We start from the raw sequence: 11,615 nt of genomic DNA on the forward strand, positions 1-11,615 counted from the left end.
AGGTGGGGGCAGGGTCACGCCCTTGAAAAATATGCGGTTTTCGGCATAACTCAGTCAATTCTTATTCGATTTGCATGAAACCAGCATCAAACGAGATTACCTTCTCTTGTTGAAACGTTGTATTCACCGAGCTTGCGAGTGAAGACTCGCCAAAACGACGTGAGTTGATTGTTGTTTAGTCCGTAGCCCCCGAAAGTCGGGGGGGGGCTTCATGACATTGTAGATATGTGGTTTGTGTCATAAGACCATTCATATGAAACCAGTTCCCCACACTCATACCAAGAACAAAAAAAGTAGTGGCGGCGAAGGTATGCGCTCGATGAGTGCCCGTTCTAGTTTTAGTCTGTCATATACGCCATGGTGGTGCTGCCATTGACTTTACTCGTCTGAAATTCTTTTATTGTTGTTTGTTAATGGTACTTTGATGTATCTCATTATCCACAAACCCATGTAGCAGGTCATATTGTTACGTGGAAGCTGGGATCCACAGCTAGATTATGGTAAGAATGTAATGGCCCATGTGATAGCACAGCTTGGATTACTCATGTTACGGGGAAAACGTCAAAGTAAGCCGTATTGTAAAACGTGCACTGAGGAGGCAGTGAGTGATAGCTTTAGGACACTGTAGATTAATTTTGTAATGTAAAACCACCCGTTTTCAAGTGAGGCCGGGTAAGGACTTGGTCACAAAGGTGCAAATGTAAAGCGCATTGCACTCCAAGAGGAAAGAACATGTACTGTTTGGCCAGTGCACTGCAGGCCATGTTAGCGAAGTTGGCTGTGGAGCCTTGGAGATGGGTTGTAAGACTTTTTTCTTCTTGGGGCAGGATCGCCTGGAAGATGGCACCCCCAGAGTCACGGGTGGCCAATGATAGGGACCCGCCGTGCATGAAGGTGGTCCCAAAGCTTATGAGGGCCATGACCACATGGAGCTTGTTAGTTTGTTTTGGAAAGCCTGGTGTTGGCCTAGTGGTTAGGGTGGCTGGCTCAGGATCCTAGCATCTTGAGTTCAAGCCCTGTTGGCTGCTGAATTAACACCAGGTGGGGTTCTCAGCCTGTCAACCTTCTGATGTTGGTGAAATGAGAACCAGTGTACTGGTAGAGGGGCACAGCATCAGTGGCAGAGCATCACCATCCTTCCCCCCTGTGCTGCACCAGCCATGTGCAACATCCACTTGCATGGGCCGTACTGAACCCACAACCAGCTCGTGCCTTGCTCAATCCCTCACTCATTCCCGATTGTTTTGCAAGTCCCAGTATTTATTTTTTGCCGTAGTTGTGTTAGGCTTTGGGTATTTATCGCCTCTTGTTATGCGCAGCCCCCGTGCTTCGGAGCAAATGTCCCGCAAGTACCCGCAGGGTTACACGGCATACAATTAAAACGATCACTTGAAACTTCTCTGTCAATTAACAACCAGATGACAACCAGCACACTACATAAAACAGAAGGAGATTTAAAATTCAATTTATTACATCCCACTGTCTACGGTTCAAGCGCTAATTCCATTCAATAATATTTCAATCACAATGATTCATTCATTAACTGTAAAATTCCACACAGGAATACAAGTCACGTTCAATGCTTTTTAAAACTTAATCAAAGCTACACACATATATTTCAATGCAGTTTCAAATACTTCCACAACTCTTGGAGAGGCCACTTTGCACTCACGTTGTGAATACACCCCTTTATAGGATACGTGCCATGAATCAAAGTCTGTATCTTGCACCATCGGAACAAGTGTGCAGGTTCCGGATGTGCAATTGATGAACAGTCAGCCATTTTTATGGAATGTGCAAGCTCCATGGGAATTCTCTCACAGTATGGAATCTTTCTGCGCCCTGGCCGTTGTACTGTGAGGAGTGGAGAGCAGGGATGAGCTTGACGTGAGATGCCGAGAGAAGTTGGCGGCATGGAATGTCAACACGGATGACACCCTGAGTGTTGCATTGGCTCCTCGTGAACTCAACTAGTCTGCCGGCAGGAGAGGACCCGAACACCTGCGAAGGTACTCTGGATCACGCCTCAATGGTACAAGGCTTACGAGCCGTCACAGCCCGTCTCCGTTGTGCACAGCTCAATTGACAAAACAAACTTGACTGCCCTCAGCCCCTCCAAAGACTATGTGCAATGCTGGAGCTGGATCTCAGGTTCAACGTCAAGACCTCCTCCATGTCGCTTCTCCCGAACGCTCAACACATTTCACCTTTTTTTGTAACGACGCAAGATGAACCCTGAAACAAGGTGACCGACAGTCTGAATTCGAAGATTGAACAAAGCTTGGCCATTGGTTCCAAGCATTATTTTCCATGACAAGTCTTTCATCCAGTCCATCTCTCCCCAATGTAGGAGTGTAGCTCATGGTACTCGAACATTGTAGCCTCAACAAAAAGTCATCCTCAAACTTCTGTTGATAATCCATCATGATGCTGAGATGCCAATGATGCATTCAGTTGTCTGCGAACGTATCCTTTCACCCAATATCTATAACATTTATTTAATTAAAGTTGCCTTTTTACACAGTATCTCTCAGAATTATGTAATGCAAGTTGCATTTTTACACAGAACCTACAATACTTAACATTTCCAATTCTATAGGATTCACTAATCCTTAACACTCTGTACATAATTTTGCATGCCCCATCATCCCTATATGTGTCTGTCAACCGCTTGGTTTGTTCCATACTGTTTTTAGCATCCTGTCACCTCTTTCTCCCATATCCATTACTTTTAATATACCCCATTTTAACAAAAGAGACGTTTTCCCGCCTTTTACCTCCCGCACATTGCGCCGCCGAGGTCAGCCTCTGATTGGAGCGATCCTTGCGGAATAGTGTTGTATTGAACACAGTATCTGAATCACTGTTTTGGAATTTGTGGGGGTATGATACCCCTGGCGCAGACAGACTGTGTTAACAGATCGTCTGACGCAAAAATATTCTTCTTTAGGAGACTGAATTAATACGGGACTTTCAAAATGATGTAACCCGCCCCAGAATGCTTGGCATTCATGCACAGAATCCCTTAGCAGCAATGTTGATTGGGGGATGTTAACGAATATCATGCATTGAGATAAGGATTGTTCCCTAAAATGAGATAAGGATTGTAACATAAAATGGCTCACAAAACACTTGGAGTAGTACTTGAGATAAAGTGGTGTGCCTCTGCACAATGAAAGAGTTTGAGAACTTTCTCAGCTCACCCAAAAGATAAGATCTTGCAGATGCTCGTACTCCAAAAACTCCAAACAATGTGGGCCAGTGCAAGGCCCAAATTGTGGATGGGCACGCTCTACCCAAACTCCTGACGGATCTCTATCAGTGAATGGACTTTGAACATTGTGGGAGTGCCTCCTGTGAACAAGGCAGGCTTGTTGATTTATTTAATGGACATCTGCAATTGAGAATACAATGCTGTGCATCATTACTAGTAACGTAATGGCTACCAACTCTTCGTTAAACCTTGTGTTCACGATGTGAAAATACACAAAGCTTGTGCCAGCTGTTATTTACATGGGAGCCAGAGGTATTTTCATTTACATGGAAGCAGACATCCCTGAAGGAGCCACCGAATCTGGGTTGGGTGTTTCTTAACAGTGATGGGAAGGGCATATCTGCGGCTAGTGAATGCCAAAGGTAAGTTTAAAATGAAGCTTTAAAATAATTTTTCCTCTAAATTGTTTGTTTTGTTCTTTAGGCACGATATAAATTATACTACATTTTGCATTTGTTACTCAAAGGAGAAGTGTGTGCGTGCGTGTGTGTGTTATTATTTTATCCACTGCCATCACTTACTTGTGTTAATAGGAAATGGTGGGATCTTCAAACGTCTCATGCACTGATATTTCTCATATTTTATATATGTTAATGAGTCCGATTTACGTCCAGATTTTTGGAAATTGCCATTCTTTTGTTTAAATGCTGAAAATTATGCTAAAAAGATTATTTGACTTGGATTTCACACTAGCAATGGCGGGTTAAAAATGCCCAGTTCATAGAAGCGAGTCACTGAAAACGCACGCGCACGCACACGCGCACACACGCACACACACACACACACACACACACACACACACACACACACACACACACACACACACACACACACACACACACACACACACACACACACACACACACACATGCAAAAGGCCTCATTAGCATTCATATGTCATTGAGAAAGCCCTATATTGTTCCAGGCCTTCGAGTATAATTGTTAATTTTATATAAACTATAAGTCATACATATCATGTCCCGAAGGTTGTATTCTCATTCAAAATATATGCCCTTTTTAAATAAAATCTAATTATAAGATAAACGTTGAATTTTGAATAACCAGTATCATAACTAACTTTTGTATTTTTTTAGAATACATTGCCGTTTTATTTAAAGTTAAATGTTGCATCAAATCATTTAACCTCACCAAGTCATTTGCTTTTATAGAAATTGTATGATTAATTAATTTATAAACATTTTTTCATGTCAATATTTTGGGTTATATGATGTTTCTTTCGGTCAACCTGAGCTATTGCATAATCATTTCACAAATCAATACCCAGCTTTTGAGACATGCCGAAAGTAGACTCATCCTTTCAAATACAAGTCAATTGATATTTATGAGATTTTAAATGATTATTGTTGAGAAGAAATGATGCCTATAAACATAATTGTCAGCAACATTTGAAATTGAAGTATTGCATCTGAAATGTCTGATAAACACCCTTCTTTAAGAATTTTATCATTTTGATAGGTGGTGGAAGACCATGACTATCAAAATAATATTGTCATGTCCAGAGGTCCAGCTAATGGAGGCGCGATGCACCGGAGTTCTGAAGACCGCCGTAAATGACCAAAACAATGTTGAATTCATGACACTGCATTCAGAATTACTCTTAAGGTCCTCAAATGCTCGCCCAATAAATAAAACAAATTTGGTGGTTGGTCACGCGCTAAGGCAGGAAGGCGGGAAGACATGTCTTAGAAATAAAGGCTTTTATTACAAATGCAATGCAGGAATAAGAATATATAGGATGCTATAAATAAATAAATGGAACAAACCAAGTTGTCAACAGACAGAATTATGGACGAAGAGGGAGAAAACACGATCTTACGTACAAAAGAAATAAAACTGCACTAATGGCACCGACAATACCAGATTCAGATACAAAGGGAGAAGGTGAGGACTTAAGGTAGGCATGACTTGGTGTTGTTACAGGTTATTGAGTGCAGGCTGGCATGGCACAGGGTGAAGTGTGAAGTGTGGAGCGGGGTGGGAGAATGGCAACAAGGAATGATGGTGAGCTGTCTGATCTCTCAAACTTGTCCTTCTCAGGCAGCAACATACCAGAGAGACATTTATGTCTTTGAAGTCCAACTGTGATCTCAAATTGCCATGCGCTTGGGTGGACGTGGCTGATAACCACTTCTGAGACTTTCATGGGTAGTGGGTCCCATTATTGGCCACCGTTGTCTGCAGATGGCGCCATCTCCCTGGCCTTTCAGCCCCTTGGTCGGTCCCTCACAAAATTCTCTGTCCTCAACAAGTTCTCTACAATTCACTTCGCCTCTATGGCTTGCAGTCCTCTGAACAAATAATTCATATCAATGTCCTTTTCCAATGCAAAATGCTTCCATGGTGCCCCTTTGTGCTCAAGTCTCCACTTGGCCTCGCCTGTGCAAGGTGTTTCACACGATACATTACCTGAGCTGAATGCTATTCTGTGTGTATATATACCTTAGCTCCAACTTAAGTGAACACTACATGTATTCTGCAGCTACCAAGAAACCAGAGAGTGACTCTGGGTAGAGTGTAGTTGCAAAACTGAAACTTACTGGAATTTATGGAAGGGACACCAAGAGTGGAACCTGTGGCTTACTTTGAATCAATGCAGTGATCCCTACCAGGGCCGGCCCCAGTTGATGAAGGTCACCATGAAGAGGTTTCTGAAAATTGGGGATGGTGGTGCATGGGCCACGTAGCCCGTCGAGCGATCCCTCTGGTTAATTCCAACAATGAGTGAGACCCGGACCTTCTATTTGTTCTTGATATGAGAGAGGGAACAGCAATGAAGGAACATCAGTTGCAAGAATCCAGAAAAAAGCTGGTCAGTCATGCCTCAAGATACCCTGGGCTGCATATGCTACATTGTTTGTGTCTAATTGTTTACTATGCTTAACAAGTGGAAGGAACTGCAAGATAGGACTTCCAGTTCTGGGTTTGGAGCGTCGACAGGTCTCCTTGGGGGCTCCCTGCTGACGATCTCAAAGTTAAGTTTCCGGTCGTTATTTGTCCCGTTTTAAATGTTTATTTTCTCACCTACATGTTACTGTGTGTTCCCAGTTCGGTTTTGTTTCAAAAATCGTGCTATTTTGTGAGATTTCATCGAACTTGTTCTTACTGGGTGCTTGAGGACTATCCTTGAGGCCTGAGGCCTACCCTTTGTTCCCCTCGGTGTACGATCGTGTTTATTTGTTTTTTTCCCCCATTATCTTCAATTTCTATCTTTCCCACTTTCTTAACGTCCCCCATCCCAACTAATCACTCTATTTATTTTCTTATCTTAAAAAAACCCTACCTTTCTCCGATTCTTCTTCTTCATCTCCTCTTCTTCTTCCTCCTCTTCTTCTTCCTCGATTTTTTTCTACAACACTTCCATGACATAATCTGTTGAAAACTCTCTCAAGCATTAACAATAATAATAACAAAAACGATCTCTTATATGCTTCATCTTCCTCTTTCACATGTGTGGTACTCTTTACTGTATCAGAATGCACTACTCTTCTATTATTTAAACAGACTGCTCTCAATTCGACCTTTCCTTCATCCCTTGCCTAAAAAATCCAACTGTAACAGCATTTATTCTCTCCATTCTCTGAATTCGCCTTTATTGAATCCATCAAGAAACATGTTTAATCGCATAACTGACCTAAAACTTTTTAAAACCCCAGTTTGCTATGAATGTTCGCTTTCCATCAACTATTCTTTTTTTCCAACTTCAGTGCCAACTCACCCCCCTCACCCCTCACTCTCAAAGCAACCATCCCACTCTTCTCCCTCCAAGCCTCCCTCTCACCTCTCCCAAAAACTCCCCCCTCACCTTTATCCCACCATTCATCCCCCTCACTCATCCTTCCCAAAGTTGCCCCCACCCTCTCATCCACAAAGCTGCCTCCTTCCACTGCCCTCTCACCTCCATCTCTTCACTCCACCTCCTCAAATCCTCAACTGCCTTCTTCCCCCTTTCTTGTCCCCCTCTCCCCCAGCACCACAGAGCCTTCTCTCCTCCTCATTCGGCCCCCTCCCCTAGCTGTTCTGCAATCCCCCACACTCTTTCAACAACACTCCTTACCTCCCCCTCGTCCCTTCTACTACCCTCCCCCTCCCCCCCCACAACCCCTGCACCCAAAGCCTCCTCCCCTACCTCTTCATTAAAAGTATGGACATCAAATATCTGGGGCCTTCACTCAAACCTTTCAGATCTTTCCATACAGGTTGCCACTGACAAACCAGACATAATCTGTCTAACAGAAACTTTCCTCCCCCAAGACGTGTCTGACTCCCAAGTATCTCTCCCTGGTTACTCCCTCCTCCGGTTTGACAGACCCGGGCCTCGCCCTGGTGGAGGAGTTGCTCTCTTCATCAAAGACTCTATTCCTCACTCTCCATGCACTGCCCTCACTCCCCCACACCCACAGGAATACCTCTGGCTACGGCTTCCCCTCAACTCCCACCTCATGTTTATATGTTTACTGTACCGTCCACCTAACAGTGATGACTCCATCTACACCTCACTATCTGAAAACATGGACCATCTTCTATCTTCTCATCCAAACTCTCTCTTCCTCATATGTGGCGACTTCAATTGTCATCATGCCAGTTGGCTAGGTGTGGGTACCTCTCTCACCTGTCATGGCACCTCAGTAAAAGCTTTCTGCGACTCATTTGGACTAATTCAATCGGTCAACTTCCCCACCCAGATCTCAACCAATGTTACTCCATCTCTTCTGGATCTGATTTTTACAAATTTCCCTGACAATATCTGCTGCTCTTCCTTCGCTCCAATCGGTTCTTCTGACCACATCCTTGTCAAAGTGGACATCTCTCTGGCTGTTATCAGAGAACCACCTCACCGCCGTCGAGTCTGGCATTTCACTCAAGCCGACTGGCAGGGTCTCCGAGCAGCCATCAAACTTATAGACTGGTCTCCTATCTCTACTTTCTCCAACATCAACTCTTCCTGGCAATTCTTTCAAAGAAACTTGCTCTCCCTCATGCACAGATTTATCCCCTCTCGTCTTCATTTATTCTCCCCTTCCTCCCAACCTTGGTTCACTGAAGCTTGTCACCTGAGGCAGTTGTCCTGAAACAACTTGCCTTTGCCTCATGGAAAGCAAACCCAACTGAGGGCAATCTCAGTTCCTTCCATAAAGCTCGGAACAAATGTGTATCTACCCTCAGGAGAGCCAGAAAACAACATCTTTCTCATCTCAAGTCTGAACTCTCAAACCTCTCTCCCTCCTCAAAATACTGGTGGTGTCTAATCAAATCTGTTTCTGGTGTATGTTCCCCCTCCATCCCCTCCCTTACTTCAAATGGCATCACTGCTGATACCGCGCGTGAAAAAGCTGAATACCTAAACTCGGTGTTTGCAGCTAAATATTGTGTCCAAAACCCATCACTTTCTCTACCCACCTTACCCAGTCACACCCAACTGTCCCGGGACTCTGTGTTCTTTTCTCCTGACAAGGTGGAGAGCTTGCTGTCAAACCTCGACTCAGATTCTGCAACCGGTCCAGACGGCATCAGCCCACGTGTCCTCAAAACCTGCTCTTCTGCTCTTGCTCACCCTCTCTCTGTTCTATTCACCCTCTCATTTAATCAAGGCCATCTGCCATCTGCTTGGAAATCAGTAAGCATCACTTCCCTGCACAAAAAGGTGCAAAAACAGATCCCTGCAACTACAGACCAATCAGCCTTCTCTCAATCATCAGCAAGGTTATGGAATCCATCATCGCTTCAGACATTAAATCCTTCCTCTTCTCCAATGGCTTGATTTCTGATCATCAATTTAGTTTCAGACCAGGTCACTCTACCCTGGATATGCTGCTTCTGCTCTCCCAACAATGGATGGAAGCCCTCAATGCCAGACAGGAAATCCGAGCCGTATCCCTGGACATATCGCATGCTTTTGACACAGTCTGGCACCCTGCCCTGCTCACCAAACTCTCTTCCTATGGTATCCAAGGCCATCTCCACTCATGGCTCGCAGACTTCCTCTCCTGTCACAGCCAACATGTGGCCCTAAATGGAGTTCTTTCATCCCCTCTTCCTGTCCAGGCTGGAGTTCCTCAAGGTAGCGTTCTGGGCCCTGTTCTTTTTCTGGTTTTCATCAATGATCTCTCCGACTCTCAGGAAAATCCTCTTTATCTCTTTGCTGATGACTCCACCCTCTGTCGTACCATCTGTCATCCCTCAGACCGAGAAGCCACAGCTTCTTCGCTCTCTGTAGATCTGGATAAAATCACAAACTGGTCCAACACATGGAACATGTCTTTCAATCCTTACAAATCTCACACTCTCACTATGTCTCTCCGAAAGGACCATTTAGAACCCCCCCCCCCCACCATCTACTTTCTCAACAATCCTCTGGAAGAAGTCCTATTTTTCAAGCTTCTGGATCAACCTATCTGCCATGATCTTTCCTGGGAAAAGCCACATTCCCAACTTGGCCTCCAAAGCCAGCTGCCAACTGGGAATCCACCGTCTTGCAAAGTCCTTCCTCGGCCCACCTGAGCTCCTGACGACATACAAAGCTTTCGTTCACAGCCTGATGGAATACCCTTCTACCATTTGGGCTGGTAATCCTGCATTGCACCTTTCTCTGCTTCACACTGCGGAAACCAAGGCATTTTGGATCATTAGTATCTCCCGCGATGAGGCTTAGTCTTTGGTCCTCTTACTCTCTCACTGCAGGCAGGTCGGTGGTCTTTATTTTTTCTTCTGTCTCCTCTCTGGTCTTGCCCCCCCCCCATATTTCCGCAGGGCGCTCAAGGTCTGCCCCCTTTTGGTAAAACTACCAATATCACGAATCACTGCTCATCTTCACTCTTTCATTCCTCTTTTCTCCCGCCTTTGAAATAAACTCCTACACTCTCTTCAATCCCATTCTTCCCTTCAGGCCTTCAAAACAGCTGTTCACCACGACCTCTTATCTTCCCCCATCCCAAACTACGATATTTTCTACCCCCATTCATCCACCCCAAACCCACCTCATTCAAATTCCCTGCTTTCCTTCCTGAAAGCCCTTGTACTGTAATGTCCGTCTTGTATACCCCGTGTTCCCCGCCCCATCCCTCTCCCTTCCACAGATCTCTTAATCTCTCTGTTCCCCACTGTTTTGTCCTCTCCTCTCCTGCCCCTCTTGTTTCATGCTCCCCTTGCTGTGCCTTGTGAGTTCGCTCTCATACGAGCCTCGACACTATAAAAAAAAAAGTTGGGTTGTTGAAAGTCCAGTTTGGTCACAATAAACCTTGCCAAGGTTGAATTTGCCTCAACAAGAACACCACCATGAGAGAATACAAACTGACGGCACCTCAGAAGTTATCACAAAACGAGGTAAGAGACACGAGATGGCTGCTGTTGCCTTGCCAATGATGACAGAATGAAGGTGAAAGGCTTTTTGGCAGTTTCTGAAAGATATAAAATTCACCGGCAGTTTCCGTAAGGCAGGGGAGAGGAAAATGTAGAAGGATAAGGAAAGGAGGCTGTACTAAATTGAATGCGGTGAAATTCATTTTAAAACTGACTCAAACAGTAAAGTTGGAATCGGGAGTCTACTGTGTGCTAAACCTAGTGTGCTTTAGTGATGCCATTCCCTGATTACAAAGAACCAACTTCACCCTGTTGTACACTGGTCGCTCTACCTGTTGAATCTACTGGCAGGTCTACTCGTCGAATCTACTGCATTGCTGTTGTCTCGGAGACGACTTCAAAGCAGGCATCTCCTCACTTGCCTTATTGAGAAGACAGCATGCCCATTCCTCCACTCTCATCACCTTCTTCCAGTCACGCATTCTCCTTCACAGTTTGGAGTGCCCGTCTTCAACCTCTCTCTGAGACAGCTTGACCTGTGGACTCAGGTTTTTCACCATGTTCTGGTGTGACAAGGCTTTCACCCTCTAAGGACTTTTGCTGGCCTGTTGGATTCATCATGTGAGCCCCCACTGGACAAGATCCTTTTGAACGTGATCACCGCCGACCTATCACCCATTTACAAGTTGCTGGGGTTTATTTTTTACAAACTGAGCGCCTGAGATAAGTTGCCGCATTGAGTCATGAGTTAACTCATAACTGCATTGCTGTCTGTGATGTTTGTACTTTATTACTTTGAGAAATTCTTGAGAAAGTCATTAAGTGTTGCTTTTAATCAGTATTATTGATTTTTAGAAAGACAGTAGGAATGAATAAATATATTACTCATAAAAAATATTCTTCTGTTTCTTGTTGTGTGTTTGTTTCACCTGTAAAACAACACAAAGGACACATTGGTGTCTATTTCTTTTTTGCGGTCACATACTTCGGGTAACTGGTGCACTTGTTTCAGTGCCTCGAAGTG

At 44.5% G+C, this 11,615-nt stretch overlaps 1 long non-coding RNA gene across 1 annotated transcript; it reads left to right on the plus strand.

The window, feature by feature from the left end:
* The first annotated feature begins 1,878 nt into the window (after nucleotides 1-1,878).
* On the plus strand, nucleotides 1,879-11,398 carry LOC147016510 (uncharacterized). Its single transcript, XR_015049672.1, has 3 exons — nucleotides 1,879-2,466; nucleotides 3,551-3,636; nucleotides 10,943-11,398. It is a non-coding gene; the product is annotated as an uncharacterized LOC147016510 (long non-coding RNA).
* The last annotated feature ends 217 nt before the right edge of the window (nucleotides 11,399-11,615 follow it).

The sequence above is a fragment of the Eptatretus burgeri genome, chromosome 11, assembly GCF_056783735.1.
Source record: "Eptatretus burgeri isolate ZD-2024b chromosome 11, Ebu_testis_v1, whole genome shotgun sequence".
Lineage (NCBI taxonomy): Eukaryota > Metazoa > Chordata > Myxini > Myxiniformes > Myxinidae > Eptatretus > Eptatretus burgeri.